This window comes from Panulirus ornatus, unplaced genomic scaffold (genome assembly GCF_036320965.1).
Source record: "Panulirus ornatus isolate Po-2019 unplaced genomic scaffold, ASM3632096v1 CTG_7070_pilon, whole genome shotgun sequence".
Lineage (NCBI taxonomy): Eukaryota > Metazoa > Arthropoda > Malacostraca > Decapoda > Palinuridae > Panulirus > Panulirus ornatus.
Genome location: NW_027265197.1, coordinates 47,874 through 71,487, shown reverse-complemented (window position 1 = coordinate 71,487; position 23,614 = coordinate 47,874). Strand labels below are relative to the sequence as shown.

The window sequence follows — 23,614 nt, the reverse complement described above, 5'->3', positions numbered from 1 at the left end:
TGATCAATGGTAGTTGTTCCACTCCCTCTTAGTTCTGGGAAGATGACTGGCCCACTCCATACCTTTCAAAAGACCAGTTCACGCTTTTTTCATATCCAACTGCCTCTCCTACCTTACCAAGTCAGCATCATTAAAAATCAACCTCATTTACACATTTTGGTAATAGCCAAGCAACAGAATAAGTGACACTTATAGATCCAGCAGTGATGTGCAGGCTGTAAGTGTGTTTAAATAGTTATATGCTACAGGCATGAAGTTGTCTTGGGATAAGACCTGGGATGATGACTGTGAAAAAGAACTCAAAGTAACTGGAGTCTTGATATCGCAGGTGATGGACAAGTACCGAGAGTGGCAGGGAGGGTAACAATGGAAGAAGTAGAGTGAAGACTAGAGGTCAGTTGTGCAAGAAAATGAAATGTTATGATGGAGCAGAGGGCACTTGAAAGAGAAGAGAGCAATGATATTGTGGTGGTGTTGGAATTAAAGGACTCTCTAAATTGCTGGTAGTACAAGAATGAAAGTTTTTATGTGCCCTAATGGCATCAGTCAGAACACACGAGTCCTTGTTCAATTGGGTGTAGCCTTAATCAAATGAGGTCTTGAGAGGGTTTGGTCCAACTCTAAGGTGGTTACCTCTCAAACATGCAAGAGTGTAGGACACTGATATGAAGAGATTGCCAAGTGCTGACAATCGCTGTTTATTGTAATTCAGCTCCAAGACAAGTGCAGATTATGGCCCAGACACATAGAGGTGAGGTCACTGACAAGCATGGGAACTAATGGGAAAGAGCCTTACAAAGCTCCACTTTTACTGAATAACAGGCCAGTTAAAAAAGAAAGTTGGGAGGATATGTTATCCAAGTCTAAATGAATAACAGGCCAGTGAAAAAAGAAAGTTGGGAGGATATGTTATCCAAGTCTAAATAACTTTTTGAAGAATGAAAATGCAGAGGACAGACAAGACATTATATCCAAGGGCAAGGTTGTTTACAACCACAGAAGGTACTGGGAAAAAGACTTCCAATGCTCTTTTGCAATCCCATTAGGTAAAATGTCTAATGAAAAAAAATTAGTTTATGGAAACAATTGTAGTGATGTGAAAGCATGGAAGAATCAAGATGCACTAGAGCACAGGTTTAAGAGAAGTGTTCTACCCCCTTTTGCTGAGGATAGTATAAACTCCATTATATAAAAAATAGCTTTTATAAACCTCAATCACAAGTAAACTACTGGCATTCTGTCCAGAAACATGCATCTCTCCTTGTCATATACAACACTTGACTCGCATAGATCATTATTCGTAATCGATTTTCCTGCGGAGCACCATTCAATAACCTTGACTTTTGGCAAACTGGCAGAAGCAACAGATGGTAGCAGTATGTAGGAACATTTAGGCTGGAGCATTAAGTAATAGTAATAATAAGGAACATTAGGTAGAAGCATTCTACGTGGCCTGTTAAGGGTGAAGCAATAGAGGCTATGAAGAGGCACTGGAGTTCCCTAGATATGGAGAGACTACTGCCATGGACACCCATTTAAGGGAGTTCCACTTTACATTTAAAAGGCCGAGGGAGTGCTTTGACAGTTGCTGAAAGAGGAGTGGTAACTGGGAATACTGGATTCAATAAGCTGCACATGGGCAAGAGTATACATGTGAGGGACTGAGCATTAACATGCATAATTGGCCTGTTGCAATTCACTGGCTTGCACAGAAAAGGTTGTTATATGCAAGTATGTTAAAGGGAGTGGCATTTTTTGGTGAAGTAATGTGTGAAAGTCTGTAATGAACAAATGAAGAAAAAACAGTCTAAAATAAAGTAGCAAGGGTTTAGAAAAGTGGCTTGTTGTGCTGCAATACCTAGAGAAATTAAAAAATGGCACACACATAAGCTAAATAAAACCAGGGCATTGAAAGGTTTAAATACTTACATAGACAAACGATGTGTATGGCATGTGAAAGATGGGATAAAGAAGTGATACTCCTGATCCTACCCACCTAGGTATCATGAGGATTAGTGATAACTGCATACTGAGCCAGCACTTCAGTGGTTGTCAAGCTGCACTCCTCCGATCCAGACAGCCGTCTTTCTTTCTGTCTCAGCCATATGTAGACTGCTGGTATTCTGTCCACAAGCATACAATCTCTCCTTGTTACACACAAAACTTTACTCATGCTACTCAATCATCAAACCCGAGATTTTCCTATGGTGAGAGCTATGCTGTAGCCCACCCTTTCGGCAAAATGGTAGGAGCATCAGGCAGTAGGTTAGGTTAGGTTAGGTTAGGTTAGGTTAGGTTAGGTTAGGTTAGGTTAGGTTGGGTTAGGTTAGGTTGGGTTAGGTTAGGTTGGGTTAGGTTAGGTTAGGTTGGGTTAGGTTAGGTTAGGTTAGGTTAGGTTAGGTTAGGTTAGGTTGGGTTGGGTTGGGTTGGGTTGGGTTGGGTTAGGTTAGGTTAGGTTAGGTTAGGTTAGGTTAGGTTAGGTTGGGTTAGGTTAGGTTGGGTTAGGTTAGGTTGGGTTAGGTTAGGTTAGGTTAGGTTAGGTTAGGTTAGGTTAGGTTAGGTTAGGTTAGGTTAGGTTAGGTTAGGTTAGGTTAGGTTAGGTTAGGTTAGGTTAGGTTAGGCTAGGCTAGGCTAGGCTAGGTTAGGTTAGGTTAGGTCAGGTTAGGTCAGGTTAGGTCAGGTCAGGTCAGTTTAGGTTCCTTTTCCCATTCCTATGCCCAACTAGATCAAAACAAGACCATTATGTAGCAGAAAACCTACCACTAGTTAGCACTCCAGAGATCGTTCCTGCTATGGGACTGCCACGCGTGGTGAAGACATCCACTTCCATGTAGTTTGCACGCCAACTTTCCTGTACATTCTGATCTACAGCATCTAGTAGGAACTCCCGGGTTATGCTGTCTAGTGAGTGGCCATTCACCTGCAAAGTGAAATGCTTAACCAAAAGCAACCACGTACTATTGATTATATTCCTTTACCCCAATATGTCAGAACCACTAAACTCCATTTCCTCTACTATTACAATTATTACCACTGACCACCACTAATCTACAGATATGCCTGCTACTTTGTCTAAAATTATGAAGGCCAACATGACAGTTTTTCGTTCCCAGTTATATGTATTAAATCATCAGCATACAGCCTTGGTTTGCTCACATACATCGACTTAAAGTGCAGGAATATACGAGTTAGTCAACTGTGCACCTGAACCATTCGATAAACAGGAAACCAAATATAGACATCCTATGTATATAACACATGTTTAGTAGCCAGTATAAAGCAGTATTAGCCATATAAAGGACACCAGTTTCATACTGGTTTGCAATGCAAGAAGTATGCCTACTTGAATCCACATTTACAAAGTGATATCCCCTCAAATTCTCAAAAAAATTTCCATTGGTTTAATAATCTTTTTAACATCCCTTTCCAGAATCAGAACTTTGAAGTGTTTTATATCTCAAGTGGTATGATGCAACTCACTCACCTTATGTAAAGTCAGTTCATCAAAATGGGCATTATCAACAGTGAGGGATGCAGCATTTATAAATCCAGTGATAGCTTGCTGGCCGGAGTGGTACAACACTGTAGGAAGGGCATCCTTCAGAAGCTGTACCTCTGTCTGCAAGTATCACCAAGTGGTTAATCAACCAGTATCCTGTCATAAAAGAGAATTCTCATGTACGATCAGTAAGGTTTTGACTTTTTTGAAGTATAACCATTATTTGATTATGACCATTATCAGACTTGCCACTCCCTCATCCCATTTTTTGTGGAAATAACCAAGAGAACATTCATTTTAAATACCTGAAGCTCGCTTACAGCTGCAACATATTCCTCCAAGGATTGATTGGCTGAGCTCCCTTCTAAGGGGTTCCTGATGTTAACAGTCTGATCAATGGTAGTTGTTCCACTCCCTCTTAGTTCTGGGAAGATGACTGGCCCACTCCATACCTTTCAAAAGACCAGTTCACGCTTTTTTCATATCCAACTGCCTCTCCTACCTTACCAAGTCAGCATCATTAAAAATCAACCTCATTTACACATTTTGGTAATAGCCAAGCAACAGAATAAGTGACACTTGTAGATCCAGCAGTGATGTGCAGGCTGTAAGTGTGTTTAAATACTTATATGCTAGAGGCATGAAGTTGTCTTGGGATAAGACCTGGGATGATGACTGTGAAAAAGAACTCAAAGTAACTGGAGTCTTGATATCGCAGGTGATGGACAAGTACCGAGAGTGGCAGGGAGGGTAACAATGGAAGAAGTAGAGTGAAGACTAGAGGTCAGTTGTGCAAGAAAATGAAATGTTATGATGGAGCAGAGGGCACTTGAAAGAGAAGAGAGCAATGATATTGTGGTGGTGTTGGAATTAAAGGACTCTCTAAATTGCTGGTAGTACAAGAATGAAAGTTTTTATGTGCCCTAATGGCATCAGTCAGAACACACGAGTCCTTGTTCAATTGGGTGTAGCCTTAATCAAATGAGGTCTTGAGAGGGTTTGGTCCAACTCTAGGTGGTTACCTCTCAAACATGCAAGAGTGTAGGACACTGATATGAAGAGATTGCCAAGTGCTGACAATCGCTGTTTATTGTAATTCAGCTCCAAGACAAGTGCAGATTATGGCCCAGACACATAGAGGTGAGGTCACTGACAAGCATGGGAACTAATGGGAAAGAGCCTTACAAAGCTCCACTTTTACTGAATAACAGGCCAGTTAAAAAAGAAAGTTGGGAGGATATGTTATCCAAGTCTAAATGAATAACAGGCCAGTGAAAAAAGAAAGTTGGGAGGATATGTTATCCAAGTCTAAATAACTTTTTGAAGAATGAAAATGCAGAGGACAGACAAGACATTATATCCAAGGGCAAGGTTGTTTACAACCACAGAAGGTACTGGGAAAAAGACTTCCAATGCTCTTTTGCAATCCCATTAGGTAAAATGTCTAATGAAAAAAAATTAGTTTATGGAAACAATTGTAGTGATGTGAAAGCATGGAAGAATCAAGATGCACTAGAGCACAGGTTTAAGAGAAGTGTTCTACCCCCTTTTGCTGAGGATAGTATAAACTCCATTATATAAAAAATAGCTTTTATAAACCTCAATCACAAGTAAACTACTGGCATTCTGTCCAGAAACATGCATCTCTCCTTGTCATATACAACACTTGACTCGCATAGATCATTATTCGTAATCGATTTTCCTGCGGAGCACCATTCAATAACCTTGACTTTTGGCAAACTGGCAGAAGCAACAGATGGTAGCAGTATGTAGGAACATTTAGGCTGGAGCATTAAGTAATAGTAATAATAAGGAACATTAGGTAGAAGCATTCTACGTGGCCTGTTAAGGGTGAAGCAATAGAGGCTATGAAGAGGCACTGGAGTTCCCTAGATATGGAGAGACTACTGCCATGGACACCCATTTAAGGGAGTTCCACTTTACATTTAAAAGGCCAAGCGAGTGCTTTGACAGTTGCTGAAAGAGGAGTGGTAACTGGGAATACTGGATTCAATAAGCTGCACATGGGCAAGAGTATACATGTGAGGGACTGAGCATTAACATGCATAATTGGCCTGTTGCAATTCACTGGCTTGCACAGAAAAGGTTGTTATATGCAAGTATGTTAAAGGGAGTGGCAGGTGGAATGCCATTTTTTGGTGAAGTAATGTGTGAAAGTCTGTAATGAACAAATGAAGAAAAAACAGTCTAAAATAAAGTAGCAAGAGGAAGAGGGTTTAGAAAAGTGGCTTGTTGTGCTGCAATACCTAGAGAAATTAAAAAATGGCACACACATAAGCTAAATAAAACCAGGGCATTGAAATGTTTAAATACTTACATAGACAAATGATGTGTATGGCATGTGAAAGATGGGATAAAGAAGTGATGCTCCTGATCCTACCCACCTAGGTATCATGAGGATTAGTGATAACTGCATACTGAGCCAGCACTTCAAGCTGCACTCCTCCGATCCAGACAGCTGTCTTTCTTTCTGTCTCAGACATATGTAGACTGCTGGTATTCTATCTACAAGCATACAATCTCTCCTTGTTACACACAAAACTTTACTCATGCTACTCATTCATCAAACCCTAGACTTTCCTACGGTGAGAGCTATGCTGTAGCCCACCCTTTCTGGAACAAAATGGTAGGAGCAACAGACAGCAGGCAGGAGCATCAGGCTGGAGGTGAGGTGAGGTGAGGTTAGGTTAGGTTAGGTTAGGTTAGGTTAGGTTAGGTTAGGTTAGGTTTGGTTTGGTTTGGTTAGGTTAGGTTAGGTTAGGTTAGGTTAGGTTAGGTTAGGTTAGGTTAGGTTAGGTCAGGTCAGGTCAGGTCAGTTTAGGTTCCTTTTCCCATTCCTATGCCCAACTAGATCAAAACAAGACCATTATGTAGCAGAAAACCTACCAATAGTTAGCACTCCAGAGATCGTTCCTGTTATGGGACTGCCAAGGGTGGTGAAGACATCCACTTCCATGTAGTTTGCACGCCAACTTTCCTGTACATTCTGATCTACACCATCTAGTAGGAACTCCCGGGTTATGCTGTCTAGCGAATGACCATTCACCTGCAAAGTGAAATGCTTAACCAAAAGCAACCACGACTATTGATTATATTCCTTTATCCCAATATGTCAGAGCCACTAAACTCCATTTCCTCTACTATTACAATTATTACCACTGAACACCACTAATCTACAGATATGCCTGCTACTTTGTCTAAAATTATGAAGGCCAACACGACAGTTTTTGGTTCCCAGTTATATGTATTAAATCATGAGCATACAGCCTTGGTTTGCTCACATACATCGACTTAAAGTGCAGGAATATACGAGTTAGCCAACTGTGCACTTGATCCATTCGATAAACAGGAAACCGAATATAGACATCCTAGGTATATAACACATGTTTAGTAGCCAGTATAAAGCAGTATTAGCCATATAAAGGACACCAGTTTCATACTGGTTTGCAATGCAAGAAGTATGCCTACTTGAATCCACATTTACAAAGTGATATCCCCTCAAATTCTCAAAAAAATTTCCATTGGTTTAATAATCTTTTTAACATCCCTTTCCAGAATCAGAACTTTGAAGTGTTTTATATCTCAAGTGGTATGATGCAACTCACTCACCTTATGTAAAGTCAGTTCATCAAAATGGGCATTATCAACAGTGAGGGATGCAGCACTTATAAATCCAGTGATAGCTTGCTGGCCGGAGTGGTACAACACTGTAGGAAGGGCATCCTTCAGAAGCTGTACCTCTGTCTGCAAGTATCACCAAGTGGTTAATCAACCAAGTTACTAGATGGTACAGCAAATGTAAAACCAGTATCCTGTCATAAAAGGGAATCCTCATGTACGATCAGTAAGGTTTTGACTTTTTTGAAGTATAACCATTATTTGATTATGAGCATTATCAGACTTGCCACTCCCTCATCCCATTTTTTGTGGAAATAACCAAGAGAACATTCATTTTAAATACCTGAAGCTCGCTTACAGCTGCAACATATTCCTCCAAGGATTGAGTGGCTGAGCTCCCTTCTAAGGGGTTCCTGATGTTAACAGTCTGATCAATGGTAGTCGTTCCACTCACTCTTAGTTCTGGGAAGATGACCGGCCCAATTCATACCTTTCAAAAGACCAGTTCACACTTTTTTCATATCCAACTGCCTCTCCTACCTTACCAAGTCAGCATCATTAAAAATCAATCTCATTTACACATTTTGGTAATAGCCAAGCAACAGAATAAGTAACACTTGTAGATCCAGCAGTGATGTGCAGGCTGTAAGTGTGTTTAAATAGTTATATGCTAGAGGCATGAAGTTGTCTTGGGATAAGACCTGGGATGATGACTGTGAAAAAGAACTCAAAGTAACTGGAGTCTTGATATCGCAGGTGATGGACAAGTACCGAGAGTGGCAGGGAGGGTAACAATGGAAGAAGTAGAGTGAAGACTAGAGGTCAGTTGTGCAAGAAAATGAAATGTTATGATGGAGCAGAGGGCACTGAAAGAGAAGAGAGCAATGATATTGTGGTGGTGTGTTGGAATTAAAGGACTCTCTAAATTGCTGGTAGTACAAGAATGAAAGTTTTTATGTGCCCTAATGGCATCAGTCACAACACACGAGTCCTTGTTCAATTGGGTGTAGCCTTAATCAAATGAGGTCTTGAAAGGGTTTGGTCCAACTCTAGGTGGTTACCTCTCAAACATGCAAGAGTGTAGGACACTGATATGAAGAGATTGCCAAGTGCTGACAATCGCTGTTTATTGTAATTCAACTCCAAGACAAGTGCAGATTATGGCCCAGACACATAGAGGTGAGGTCACTGACAAGCATGAGAACTAATGGGAAAGAGCCTTACAAAGCTCCACTTTTACTGAATAACAGGCCAGTGAAAAAAGAAAGTTGGGAGGATATGTTATCCAAGTCTAAATGAATAACAGGCCAGTGAAAAAAGAAAGTTGGGAGGATATGTTATCCAAGTCTAAATGAATAACAGGCCAGTGAAAAAAGAAAGTTGGGAGGATATGTTATCCAAGTCTAAATGACTTTTTGAAGAATGAAAATGCAGAGGATGGACAAGACATTATATCCAAGGGCAAGGTTGTTTACAACCACAGAAGGTACTGGGAAAAAGACTTGCAATGCTCTTTTGCAATCCCATTAGGTAAAATGTCTAATGAAAAAAAATTAGTTTATGGAAACAATTGTAGTGATGTGAAAGCATGGAAGAATCAAGACGCACTAGAGCACAGGTTTAAGAGAAGTGTTCTACCCCCTTTTGCTGAGGATAGTATAAACTCCATTATATAAAAAATAGCTTTTAAAAACCTCAACTACAAGTAGACTACTGGCATTCTGTCCAGAAACATGCATCTCTCCTTGTCATATACAACACTTGACTCGCATAGATCATTATTCGTAACCGATTTTCCTGCGGAGCACCATTCAATAGCCTTGACTTTTGGAAAATTGGCAGAAGCAACAGATGGTAGCAGTATGTAGGAACATTTAGGCTGGAGCATTAGGTAATAGTAATAATAAGGAACATTAGGTAGAAGCCCTCTACGTGGCCTGTTAAGGGTGAAGCAATAGAGGCTATGAAGTGGCACTGGAGTTCCCTAGATATGGAGAGACTACTGCCATGGACACCCATTTAAGGGAGTTCCACTTTACATTTAAAAGGCCAAGCGAGTGCTTTGACAGTTGCTGAAAGAGGAGTGGTAATTGGGAATACTGGATTCAATAAGCTGCACATGGGCAAGAGTATACATGTGAGGGACTGAGCATTAACATGCATAATTGGCCTGTTGCAATTCACTGGCTTGCACAGAAAAGGTTCTTATATGCAAGTATGTTAAAGGGAGTGGCAGGTGGAATGCCATTTTTTGGTGAAGTAATGTGTGAAAGTCTGTAATGAACAAATGAAAAAAAACAGTCTAAAATAAAGTAGCAAGAGGAAGAGGGTTTAGAAAAGTGGCTTGTTGTGCTGCAATACCTAGAGAAATTAAAAAATGGCACACACATAAGCTAAATAAAACCAGGGCACTGAAATGTTTAAATACTTACATAGACAAATGATGTGTATGGCATGTGAAAGATGGGATAAAGAAGTGATACTCCTGATCCTACCCACCTAGGTATCATGAGGATTAGTGATAACTGCATACTGAGCCAGCACTTCAAGCTGCACTCCTCCGATCCAGACAGCTGTCTTTCTTTCTGTCTCAGCCATATGTAGACTGCTGGTATTCTGTCTACAAGCATACAATCTCTCCTTGTTACACACAAAACTTTACTCATGCTACTCATTCATCAAACCCTAGATTTTCCTATGGTGAGAGCTATGCTGTAGCCCACCCTTTCGGGAACAAAATGGTAGGAGCAACAGACAGCAGGCAGGAGCATCAGGCTGGAGGTGAGGTGAGGTGAGGTTAGGTTAGGTTAGGTTAGGTTAGGTTAGGTTAGGTTAGGTTAGGTTTGGTTTGGTTTGGTTTGGTTAGGTTAGGTTAGGTTAGGTTAGGTTAGGTTAGGTTAGGTCAGGTCAGGTCAGGTCAGGTCAGTTTAGGTTCCTTTTCCCATTCCTATGCCCAACTAGATCAAAACAAGACCATTATGTAGCAGAAAACCTACCACTAGTTAGCACTCCAGAGATCGTTCCTGTTATGGGACTGCCAAGGGTGGTGAAGACATCCACTTCCATGTAGTTTGCACGCCAACTTTCCTGTACATTCTGATCTACACCATCTAGTAGGAACTCCCGGGTTATGCTGTCTAGCGAATGGCCATTCCCCTGAAAAGTGAAATGCTTAACCAAAAGCAACCACGTACTATTGATTATATTCCTTTACCCCAATATGTCAGAGCCACTAAACTCCATTTCCTCTACTATTACAATTATTACCACTGAACACCACTAATCTACAGATATGCCTGCTACTTTGTCTAAAATTATGAAGGCCAACACGACAGTTTGTGGTTCCCAGTTATATGTATTAAATCATGAGCATACAGCCTTGGTTTGCTCACATACATCGACTTAAAGTGCAGGAATATACGAGTTAGCCAACTGTGCACTTGATCCATTCGATAAACAGGAAACCGAATATAGACATCCTATGTATATAACACAACATGTTTAGTAGCCAGTATAAAGCAGTATTAGCCATATAAAGGACACCAGTTTCATACTGGTTTGCAATGCAAGAAGTATGCCTACTTGAATCCACATTTACAAAGTGATATCCCCTCAAATTCTCAAAAAAATTTCCATTGGTTTAATAATCTTTTTAACATCCCTTTCCAGAATCAGAACTTTGAAGTGTTTTATATCTCAAGTGGTATGATGCAACTCACTCACCTTATGTAAAGTCAGTTCATCAAAATGGGCATTATCAACAGTGAGGGATGCAGCACTTATAAATCCAGTGATAGCTTGCTGGCCGGAGTGGTACAACACTGTAGGAAGGGCATCCTTCAGAAGCTGTACCTCTGTCTGCAAGTATCACCAAGTGGTTAATCAACCAAGTTACTAGATGGTACAGCAAATGTAAAACCAGTATCCTGTCATAAAAGGGAATCCTCATGTACGATCAGTAAGGTTTTGACTTTTTTGAAGTATAACCATTATTTGATTATGAGCATTATCAGACTTGCCACTCCCTCATCTCATTTTTTGTGGAAATAACCAAGAGAACATTCATTTCAAATACCTGAAGCTCGCTTACAGGTGCAACATATTCCTCCAAGGATTGAGAGGCTGAGCTCCCTTCTAAGGGGTTCCTGATGTTAACAGTCTGATCAATGGTAGTCGTTCCACTCACCCTTAGTTCTGGGAAGATGACCGGCCCACTTCATACCTTTCAAAGGACAGTTCACACTTTTTTCATATCCAACTGCCTCTCCTACCTTACCAAGTCAGCATCATTAAAAATCAACCTCATTTACACATTTTGGTAATAGCCAAGCAACAGAATAAGTGACACTTGTAGATCCAGCAGTGATGTGCAGGCTGTAAGTGTGTTTAAATAGTTATATGCTAGAGGCATGAAGTTGCCTTGGGATAAGACCTGGGATGATGACTGTGAAAAAGAACTCAAAGTAACTGGAGTCTTGATATCGCAGGTGATGGACAAGTACCGAGAGTGGCAGGGAGGGTAACAATGGAAGAAGTAGAGTGAAGACTAGAGGTCAGTTGTGCAAGAAAATGAAATGTTATGATGGAGCAGAGGGCACTGAAAGAGAAGAGAGCAATGATATTGTGGTGGTGTGTTGGAATTAAAGGACTCTCTAAATTGCTGGTAGTACAAGAATGAAAGTTTTTATGTGCCCTAATGGCATCAGTCACAACACACGAGTCCTTGATCAATTGGGTGTAGCCTTAATCAAATGAGGTCTTGAAAGGGTTTGGTCCAACTCTAGGTGGTTACCTCTCAAACATGCAACAGTGTAGGACACTGATATGAAGAGATTGCCAAGTGCTGACAATCGCTGTTTATTGTAATTCAACTCCAAGACAAGTGCAGATTATGGCCCAGACACATAGAGGTGAGGTCACTGACAAGCATGGGAACTAATGGGAAAGAGCCTTACAAAGCTCCACTTTTACTGAATAACAGGCCAGTGAAAAAAGAAAGTTGGGAGGATATGTTATCCAAGTCTAAATGAATAACAGGCCAGTGAAAAAAGAAAGTTGGGAGGATATGTTATCCAAGTCTAAATGAATAACAGGCCAGTGGAAAAAGAAAGTTGGGAGGATATGTTATCCAAGTCTAAATGACTTTTTGAAGAATGAAAATGCAGAGGATGGACAAGACATTATATCCAAGGGCAAGGTTGTTTACAACCACAGAAGGTACTGGGAAAAAGACTTGCAATGCTCTTTTGCAATCCCATTAGGTAAAATGTCTAATGAAAAAAAATTAGTTTATGGAAACAATTGTAGTGATGTGAAAGCATGGAAGAATCAAGACGCACTAGAGCACAGGTTTAAGAGAAGTGTTCTACCCCCTTTTGCTGAGGATAGTATAAACTCCATTATATAAAAAATAGCTTTTAAAAACCTCAACTACAAGTAGACTACTGGCATTCTGTCCAGAAACATGCATCTCTCCTTGTCATATACAACACTTGACTCGCATAGATCATTATTCGTAACCGATTTTCCTGCGGAGCACCATTCAATAGCCTTGACTTTTGGAAAATTGGCAGAAGCAACAGATGGTAGCAGTATGTAGGAACATTTAGGCTGGAGCATTAGGTAATAGTAATAATAAGGAACATTAGGTAGAAGCCCTCTACGTGGCCTGTTAAGGATGAAGCAATAGAGGCTATGAAGTGGCACTGGAGTTCCCTAGATATGGAGAGACTACTGCCATGGACACCCATTTAAGGGAGTTCCACTTTACATTTAAAAGGCCAAGCGAGTGCTTTGACAGTTGCTGAAAGAGGAGTGGTAATTGGGAATACTGGATTCAATAAGCTGCACGTGGGCAAGAGTATACATGTGAGGGACTGAGCATCAACACGCATAATTGGCCTGTTGCAATTCACTGGCTTGCACAGAAAAGGTTCTTATATGCAAGTATGTTAAAGGGAGTGGCAGGTGGAATGCCATTTTTTGGTGAAGTAATGTGTGAAAGTCTGTAATGAACAAATGAAAAAAAAAGTCTAAAATAAAGTAGCAAGAGGAAGAGGGTTTAGAAAAGTGGCTTGTTGTGCTGCAATACCTAGAGAAATTAAAAAATGGCACACACATAAGCTAAATAAAACCAGGGCACTGAAATGTTTAAATACTTACATAGACAAATGATGTGTATGCCATGTGAAAGATGGGATAAAGAAGTGATACTCCTGATCCTACACACCTAGGTATCATGAGGATTAGTGATAACTGCATACTGAGCCAGCACTTCAAGCTGCACTCCTCCGATCCAGACAGCTGTCTTTCTTTCTGTCTTAGCCATATGTAGACTGCTGGTATTCTGTCTACAAGCATACAATCTCTCCTTGTTACACACAAAACTTTACTCATGCTACTCATTCATCAAACCCTAGATTTTCCTATGGTGAGAGCTATGCTGCAGCCCACCCTTTCAGGAACAAAATGGTAGGAGCAACAGACAGCAGGCAGGAGCATCAGGCTGGAGGTGAGGTGAGGTTAGGTTAGGTTAGGTTAGGTTAGGTTAGGTTAGGTTAGGTTAGGTTAGGTTTGGTTTGGTTTGGTTTGGTTAGGTTAGGTTAGGTTAGGTTAGGTTAGGTCAGGTCAGGTCACTTCAGGTTCCTTTTCCCATTCCTATGCCCAACTAGATCAAAACAAGACCATTATGTAGCAGAAAACCTACCACTAGTTAGCACTCCAGAGATCGTTCCTGTTATGGGACTGCCAAGGGTGGTGAAGACATCCACTTCCATGTAGTTTGCACGCCAACTTTCCTGTACATTCTGATCTACACCATCTAGTAGGAACTCCCGGGTTATGCTGTCTAGCGAATGACCATTCCCCTGAAAAGTGAAATGCTTAACCAAAAGCAACCACGTACTATTGATTATATTCCTTTACCCCAATATGTCAGAGCCACTAAACTCCATTTCCTCTACTATTACAATTATTACCACTGAACACCACTAATCTACAGATATGCCTGCTACTTTGTCTAAAATTATGAAGGCCAACACGACAGTTTGTGGTTCCCAGTTATATGTATTAAATCATGAGCATACAGCCTTGGTTTGCTCACATACTTCGACTTAAAGTGCAGGAATATACAAGTTAGCCAACTGTGCACTTGATCCATTCGATAAACAGGAAATCGAATATAGACATCCTATGTATATAACACAACATGTTTAGTAGCCAGTATAAAGCAGTATTAGCCATATAAAGGACACCAGTTTCATACTGGTTTGCAATTCAAGAAGTATGCCTACTTGAATCCACATTTACAAAGTGATATCCCCTCAAATTCTCAAAAAAATTTCCATTGGTTTAATAATCATTTTAACATCCCTTTCCAGAATCAGAACTTTGAAGTGTTTTATATCTCAAGTGGTATGAAGCAACTCACTCACCTTATGTAAAGTCAGTTCATCAAAATGGGCATTATCAACAGTGAGGGATGCAGCACCTATAAATCCAGTGATAGCTTGCTGGCCGGAGTGGTACAACACTGTAGGAAGGGCATCCTTCAGAAGCTGTACCTCTGTCTGCAAGTATCACCAAGTGGTTAATCAACCAAGTTACTAGATGGTACAGCAAATGTAAAACCAGTATCCTGTCATAAAAGGGAATCCTCATGTACGATCAGTAAGGTTTTGACTTTTTTGAAGTATAACCATTATTTGATTATGAGCATTATCAGACTTGCCACTCCCTCATCCCATTTTTTGTGGAAATAACCAAGAGAACATTCATTTTAAATACCTGAAGCTCGCTTACAGCTGCAACATATTCCTCCAAGGATTGAGTGGCTGAGCTCCCTTCTAAGGGGTTCCTGATGTTAACAGTCTGATCAATGGTAGTCGTTCCACTCACTCTTAGTTCTGGGAAGATGACCGGCCCACTTCATACCTTTCAAAGGACAGTTCACACTTTTTTCATATCCAACTGCCTCTCCTACCTTACCAAGTCAGCATCATTAAAAATCAACCTCATTTACACATTTTGGTAATAGCCAAGCAACAGAATAAGTGACACTTGTAGATCCAGCAGTGATGTGCAGGCTGTAAGTGTGTTTAAATAGTTATATGCTAGAGGCATGAAGTTGTCTTGGGATAAGACCTGGGATGATGACTGTGAAAAAGAACTCAAAGTAACTGGAGTCTTGATATCGCAGGTGATGGACAAGTACCGAGAGTGGCAGGGAGGGTAACAATGGAAGAAGTAGAGTGAAGACTAGAGGTCAGTTGTGTAAGAAAATGAAATGTTATGATGGAGCAGAGGGCACTGAAAGAGAAGAGAGCAATATTGTGGTGGTGTGTTGGAATTAAAGGACTCTCTAAATTGCTGGTAGTACAAGAATGAAAGTTTTTATGTGCCCTAATGGCATCAGTCACAACACACGAGTCCTTGTTCAATTGGGTGTAGCCTTAATCAAATGAGGTCTTGAAAGGGTTTGGTCCAACTCTAGGTGGTTACCTCTCAAACATGCAACAGTGTAGGACACTGATATGAAGAGATTGCCAAGTGCTGACAATCGCTGTTTATTGAATTTCAACTCCAAGACAAGTGCAGATTATGGCCCAGACACATAGAGGTGAGGTCACTGACAAGCATGGGAACTAATGGGAAAGAGCCTTACAAAGCTCCACTTTTACTGAATAACAGGCCAGTGAAAAAAGAAAGTTGGGAGGATATGTTATCCAAGTCTAAATGAATAACAGGCCAGTGAAAAAAGAAAGTTGGGAGGATATGTTATCCAAGTCTAGGATATGTTATCCAAGTCTAAATGACTTTTTGAAGAATGAAAATGCAGAGGATGGACAAGACATTACATCCAAGGGCAAGGTTGTTTACAACCACAGAAGGTACTGGGAAAAAGACTTGCAATGCTCTTTTGCAATCCCATTAGGTAAAATGTCTAATGAAAAAAAATTAGTTTATGGAAACAATTGTAGTGATGTGAAAGCATGGAAGAATCAAGACGCACTAGAGCACAGGTTTAAGAGAAGTGTTCTACCCCCTTTTGCTGAGGATAGTATAAACTCCATTATATAAAAAATAGCTTTTAAAAACCTCAACTACAAGTAGACTACTGGCATTCTGTCCAGAAACATGCATCTCTCCTTGTCATATACAACACTTGACTCGCATAGATCATTATTCGTAACCGATTTTCCTGCGGAGCACCATTCAATAGCCTTGACTTTTGGAAAATTGGCAGAAGCAACAGATGGTAGCAGTATGTAGGAACATTTAGGCTGGAGCATTAGGTAATAGTAATAATAAGGAACATTAGGTAGAAGCCCTCTACGTGGCCTGTTAAGGATGAAGCAATAGAGGCTATGAAGTGGCACTGGAGTTCCCTAGATATGGAGAGACTACTGCCATGGACACCCATTTAAGGGAGTTCCACTTTACATTTAAAAGGCCAAGCGAGTGCTTTGACAGTTGCTGAAAGAGGAGTGGTAATTGGGAATACTGGATTCAATAAGCTGCACGTGGGCAAGAGTATACATGTGAGGGACTGAGCATTAACACGCATAATTGGCCTGTTGCAATTCACTGGCTTGCACAGAAAAGGTTCTTATATGCAAGTATGTTAAAGGGAGTGGCAGGTGGAATGCCATTTTTTGGTGAAGTAATGTGTGAAAGTCTGTAATGAACAAATGAAAAAAAAACAGTCTAAAATAAAGTAGCAAGAGGAAGAGGGTTTAGAAAAGTGGCTTGTTGTGCTGCAATACCTAGAGAAATTAAAAAATGGCACACACATAAGCTAAATAAAACCAGGGCACTGAAATGTTTAAATACTTACATAGACAAATGATGTGTATGCCATGTGAAAGATGGGATAAAGAAGTGATACTCCTGATCCTACCCACCTAGGTATCATGAGGATTAGTGATAACTGCATACTGAGCCAGCACTTCAAGCTGCACTCCTCCGATCCAGACAGCTGTCTTTCTTTCTGTCTTAGCCATATGTAGACTGCTGGTATTCTGTCTACAAGCATACAATCTCTCCTTGTTACACACAAAACTTTACTCATGCTACTCATTCATCAAACCCTAGATTTTCCTATGGTGAGAGCTATGCTGCAGCCCACCCTTTCAGGAACAAAATGGTAGGAGCAACAGACAGCAGGCAGGAGCATCAGGCTGGAGGTGAGGTGAGGTGAGGTTAGGTTAGGTTAGGTTAGGTTAGGTTAGGTTAGGTTAGGTTAGGTTTGGTTTGGTTTGGTTTGGTTTGGTTAGGTTAGGTTAGGTTAGGTTAGGTTAGGTCAGGTCAGGTCAGGTCAGTTTAGGTTCCTTTTCCCATTCCTATGCCCAACTAGATCAAAACAAGACCATTATGTAGCAGAAAACCTACCACTAGTTAGCACTCCAGAGATCGTTCCTGTTATGGGACTGCCAAGGGTGGTGAAGACATCCACTTCCATGTAGTTTGCACGCCAACTTTCCTGTACATTCTGATCTACACCATCTAGTAGGAACTCCCGGGTTATGCTGTCTAGCGAATGACCATTCCCCTGAAAAGTGAAATGCTTAACCAAAAGCAACCACGTACTATTGATTATATTCCTTTACCCCAATATGTCAGAGCCACTAAACTCCATTTCCTCTACTATTACAATTATTACCACTGAACACCACTAATCTACAGATATGCCTGCTACTTTGTCTAAAATTATGAAGGCCAACACGACAGTTTGTGGTTCCCAGTTATATGTATTAAATCATGAGCATACAGCCTTGGTTTGCTCACATACATCGACTTAAAGTGCAGGAATATACGAGTTAGCCAACTGTGCACTTGATCCATTCGATAAACAGGAAACCGAATATAGACATCCTATGTATATAACACAACATGTTTAGTAGCCAGTATAAAGCAGTATTAGCCATATAAAGGACACCAGTTTCATACTGGTTTGCAATGCAAGAAGTATGCCTACTTGAATCCACATTTACAAAGTGATATCCCCTCAAATTCTCAAAAAAATTTCCATTGGTTTAATAATCTTTTTAACATCCCTTTCCAGAATCAGAACTTTGAAGTGTTTTATATCTCAAGTGGTATGATGCAACTCACTCACCTTATGTAAAGTCAGTTCATCAAAATGGGCATTATCAACAGTGAGGGATGCAGCACTTATAAATCCAGTGATAGCTTGCTGGCCGGAGTGGTACAACACTGTAGGAAGGGCATCCTTCAGAAGCTGTACCTCTGTCTGCAAGTATCACCAAGTGGTTAATCAACCAAGTTACTAGATGGTACAGCAAATGTAAAACCAGTATCCTGTCATAAAAGGGAATCCTCATGTACGATCAGTAAGGTTTTGACTTTTTTGAAGTATAACCATTATTTGATTATGAGCATTATCAGACTTGCCACTCCCTCATCCCATTTTTTGTGGAAATAACCAAGAGAACATTCATTTTAAATACCTGAAGCTCGCTTACAGCTGCAACATATTCCTCCAAGGATTGAGTGGCTGAGCTCCCTTCTAAGGGGTTCCTGATGTTAACAGTCTGATCAATGGTAGTCGTTCCACTCACTCTTAGTTCTGGGAAGATGACCGGCCCACTTCATACCTTTCAAAGGACAGTTCACACTTTTTTCATATCCAACTGCCTCTCCTACCTTACCAAGTCAGCATCATTAAAAATCAACCTCATTTACACATTTTGGTAATAGCCAAGCAACAGAATAAGTGACACTTGTAGATCCAGCAGTGATGTGCAGGCTGTAAGTGTGTTTAAATAGTTATATGCTAGAGGCATGAAGTTGTCTTGGGATAAGACCTGGGATGATGACTGTGAAAAAGAACTCAAAGTAACTGGAGTCTTGATATCGCAGGTGATGGACAAGTACCGAGAGTGGCAGGGAGGGTAACAATGGAAGAAGTAGAGTGAAGACTAGAGGTCAGTTGTGCAAGAAAATGAAATGTTATGATGGAGCAGAGGGCACTGAAAGAGAAGAGAGCAATGATATTGTGGTGGTGTGTTGGAATTAAAGGACTCTCTAAATTGCTGGTAGTACAAGAATGAAAGTTTTTATGTGCCCTAATGGCATCAGTCACAACACACGAGTCCTTGTTCAATTGGGTGTAGCCTTAATCAAATGAGGTCTTGAAAGGGTTTGGTCCAACTCTAGGTGGTTACCTCTCAAACATGCAACAGTGTAGGACACTGATATGAAGAGATTGCCAAGTGTTGACAATCGCTGTTTATTGTAATTCAACTCCAAGACAAGTGCAGATTATGGCCCAGACACATAGAGGTGAGGTCACTGACAAGCATGAGAACTAATGGGAAAGAGCCTTACAAAGCTCCACTTTTACTGAATAACAGGCCAGTGAAAAAAGAAAGTTGGGAGGATATGTTATCCAAGTCTAAATGAATAACAGGCCAGTGAAAAAAGAAAGTTGGGAGGATATGTTATCCAAGTCTAAATGAATAACAGGCCAGTGAAAAAAGAAAGTTGGGAGGATATGTTATCCAAGTCTAAATGACTTTTTGAAGAATGAAAATGCAGAGGATGGACAAGACATTATATCCAAGGGCAAGGTTGTTTACAACCACAGAAGGTACTGGGAAAAAGACTTGCAATGCTCTTTTGCAATCCCATTAGGTAAAATGTCTAATGAAAAAAAATTAGTTTATGGAAACAATTGTAGTGATGTGAAAGCATGGAAGAATCAAGACGCACTAGAGCACAGGTTTAAGAGAAGTGTTCTACCCCCTTTTGCTGAGGATAGTATAAACTCCATTATATAAAAAATAGCTTTTAAAAACCTCAACTACAAGTAGACTACTGGCATTCTGTCCAGAAACATGCATCTCTCCTTGTCATATACAACACTTGACTCGCATAGATCATTATTCGTAACCGATTTTCCTGCGGAGCACCATTCAATAGCCTTGACTTTTGGAAAATTGGCAGAAGCAACAGATGGTAGCAGTATGTAGGAACATTTAGGCTGGAGCATTAGGTAATAGTAATAATAAGGAACATTAGGTAGAAGCCCACTACGTGGCCTGTTAATGATGAAGCAATAGAGGCTATGAAGTGGCACTGGAGTTCCCTAGATATGGAGAGACTACTGCCATGGACACCCATTTAAGGGAGTTCCACTTTACATTTAAAAGGCCAAGCGAGTGCTTTGACAGTTGCTGAAAGAGGAGTGGTAATTGGGAATACTGGATTCAATAAGCTGCACGTGGGCAAGAGTATACATGTGAGGGACTGAGCATTAACACGCATAATTGGCCTGTTGCAATTCACTGGCTTGCACAGAAAAGGTTCTTATATGCAAGTATGTTAAAGGGAGTGGCAGGTGGAATGCCATTTTTTGGTGAAGTAATGTGTGAAAGTCTGTAATGAACAAATGAAAAAAAAACAGTCTAAAATAAAGTAGCAAGAGGAAGAGGGTTTAGAAAAGTGGCTTGTTGTGCTGCAATACCTAGAGAAATTAAAAAATGGCACACACATAAGCTAAATAAAACCAGGGCACTGAAATGTTTAAATACTTACATAGACAAATGATGTGTATGCCATGTGAAAGATGGGATAAAGAAGTGATACTCCTGATCCTACACACCTAGGTATCATGAGGATTAGTGATAACTGCATACTGAGCCAGCACTTCAAGCTGCACTCCTCCGATCCAGACAGCTGTCTTTCTTTCTGTCTTAGCCATATGTAGACTGCTGGTATTCTGTCTACAAGCATACAATCTCTCCTTGTTACACACAAAACTTTACTCATGCTACTCATTCATCAAACCCTAGATTTTCCTATGGTGAGAGCTATGCTGTAGCCCACCCTTTCGGGAACAAAATGGTAGGAGCAACAGACAGCAGGCAGGAGCATCAGGCTGGAGGTGAGGTGAGGTTAGGTTAGGTTAGGTTAGGTTAGGTTAGGTTAGGTTAGGTTTGGTTTGGTTTGGTTTGGTTAGGTTAGGTTAGGTTAGGTTAGGTTAGGTCAGGTCAGGTCAGTTTAGGTTCCTTTTCCCATTCCTATGCCCAACTAGATCAAAACAAGACCATTATGTAGCAGAAAACCTACCACTAGTTAGCACTCCAGAGATCGTTCCTGTTATGGGACTGCCAAGGGTGGTGAAGACATCCACTTCCATGTAGTTTGCACGCCAACTTTCCTGTACATTCTGATCTACACCATCTAGTAGGAACTCCCGGGTTATGCTGTCTAGCGAATGGCCATTCCCCTGAAAAGTGAAATGCTTAACCAAAAGCAACCACGTACTATTGATTATATTCCTTTACCCCAATATGTCAGAGCCACTAAACTCCATTTCCTCTACTATTACAATTATTACCACTGAACACCACTAATCTACAGATATGCCTGCTACTTTGTCTAAAATTATGAAGGCCAACACGACAGTTTGTGGTTCCCAGTTATATGTATTAAATCATGAGCATACAGCCTTGGTTTGCTCACATACATCGACTTAAAGTGCAGGAATATACGAGTTAGCCAACTGTGCACTTGATCCATTCGATAAACAGGAAACCGAATATAGACATCCTATGTATATAACACATGTTTAGTAGCCAGTATAAAGCAGTATTAGCCATATAAAGGACACCAGTTTCATACTGGTTTGCAATGCAAGAAGTATGCCTACTTGAATCCACATTTACAAAGTGATATCCCCTCAAATTCTCAAAAAAATTTCCATTGGTTTAATAATCTTTTTAACATCCCTTTCCAGAATCAGAACTTTGAAGTGTTTTATATCTCAAGTGGTATGATGCAACTCACTCACCTTATGTAAAGTCAGTTCATCAAAATGGGCATTATCAACAGTGAGGGATGCAGCACTTATAAATCCAGTGATAGCTTGCTGGCCGGAGTGGTACAACACTGTAGGAAGGGCATCCTTCAGAAGCTGTACCTCTGTCTGCAAGTATCACCAAGTGGTTAATCAACCAAGTTACTAGATGGTACAGCAAATGTAAAACCAGTATCCTGTCATAAAAGGGAATCCTCATGTACGATCAGTAAGGTTTTGACTTTTTTGAAGTATAACCATTATTTGATTATGAGCATTATCAGACTTGCCACTCCCTCATCCCATTTTTTGTGGAAATAACCAAGAGAACATTCATTTTAAATACCTGAAGCTCGCTTACAGCTGCAACATATTCCTCCAAGGATTGAGTGGCTGAGCTCCCTTCTAAGGGGTTCCTGATGTTAACAGTCTGATCAATGGTAGTCGTTCCACTCACTCTTAGTTCTGGGAAGATGACCGGCCCACTTCATACCTTTCAAAGGACAGTTCACACTTTTTTCATATCCAACTGCCTCTCCTACCTTACCAAGTCAGCATCATTAAAAATCAACCTCATTTACACATTTTGGTAATAGCCAAGCAACAGAATAAGTGACACTTGTAGATACAGCAGTGATGTGCAGGCTGTAAGTGTGTTTAAATAGTTATATGCTAGAGGCATGAAGTTGTCTTGGGATAAGACCTGGGATGATGACTGTGAAAAAGAACTCAAAGTAACTGGAGTCTTGATATCGCAGGTGATGGACAAGTACCGAGAGTGGCAGGGAGGGTAACAATGGAAGAAGTAGAGTGAAGACTAGAGGTCAGTTGTGCAAGAAAATGAAATGTTATGATGGAGCAGAGGGCACTGAAAGAGAAGAGAGCAATGATATTGTGGTGGTGTGTTGGAATTAAAGGACTCTCTAAATTGCTGGTAGTACAAGAATGAAAGTTTTTATGTGCACTAATGGCATCAGTCACAACACACGAGTCCTTGTTCAATTGGGTGTAGCCTTAATCAAATGAGGTCTTGAAAGGGTTTGGTCCAACTCTAGGTGGTTACCTCTCAAACATGCAACAGTGTAGGACACTGATATGAAGAGATTGCCAAGTGTTGACAATCGCTGTTTACTGTAATTCAACTCCAAGACAAGTGCAGATTATGGCCCAGACACATAGAGGTGAGGTCACTGAGAAGCATGAGAACTAATGGGAAAGAGCCTTACAAAGCTCCACTTTTACTGAATAACAGGCCAGTGAAAAAAGAAAGTTGGGAGGATATGTTATCCAAGTCTAAATGAATAACAGGCCAGTGAAAAAAGAAAGTTGGGAGGATATGTTATCCAAGTCTAAATGAGTTTTTGAAGAATGAAAATGCAGAGGATGGACAAGACATTATATCCAAGGGCAAGGTTGTTTACAACCACAGAAGGTACTGGGAAAAAGACTTGCAATGCTCTTTTGCAATCCCATTAGGTAAAATGTCTAATAAAAAAAATTAGTTTATGGAAACAATTGTAGTGATGTGAAAGCATGGAAGAATCAAGACGCACTAGAGCACAGGTTTAAGAGAAGTGTTCTACCCCCTTTTGCTGAGGATAGTATAAACTCCATTATATAAAAAATAGCTTTTAAAAACCTCAACTACAAGTAGA

At 40.5% G+C, this 23,614-nt stretch overlaps 1 long non-coding RNA gene across 1 annotated transcript in view; it reads right to left on the bottom strand.

Moving 5' to 3' along the window:
- Window positions 1-816: 816 nt before the first annotated feature.
- The window catches only part of LOC139748541 (uncharacterized), a 40,110-nt gene continuing 17,312 nt past the window's right edge, over window positions 817-23,614 (bottom strand). The window contains exons 9-27 of the long non-coding RNA XR_011712723.1: window positions 22,306-22,452; window positions 21,954-22,088; window positions 21,230-21,389; window positions 18,607-18,753; window positions 18,255-18,389; window positions 17,528-17,687; window positions 14,924-15,070; window positions 14,572-14,706; window positions 13,845-14,004; window positions 11,214-11,360; window positions 10,862-10,996; window positions 10,135-10,294; window positions 7,482-7,628; window positions 7,130-7,264; window positions 6,407-6,566; window positions 3,805-3,951; window positions 3,485-3,619; window positions 2,761-2,920; window positions 817-2,123 (exon numbers count right to left, since the gene is read on the bottom strand). This is a non-coding gene — a long non-coding RNA (uncharacterized lncRNA). The remainder of the gene's footprint in view (window positions 2,124-2,760; window positions 2,921-3,484; window positions 3,620-3,804; window positions 3,952-6,406; window positions 6,567-7,129; window positions 7,265-7,481; window positions 7,629-10,134; window positions 10,295-10,861; window positions 10,997-11,213; window positions 11,361-13,844; window positions 14,005-14,571; window positions 14,707-14,923; window positions 15,071-17,527; window positions 17,688-18,254; window positions 18,390-18,606; window positions 18,754-21,229; window positions 21,390-21,953; window positions 22,089-22,305; window positions 22,453-23,614) is intronic.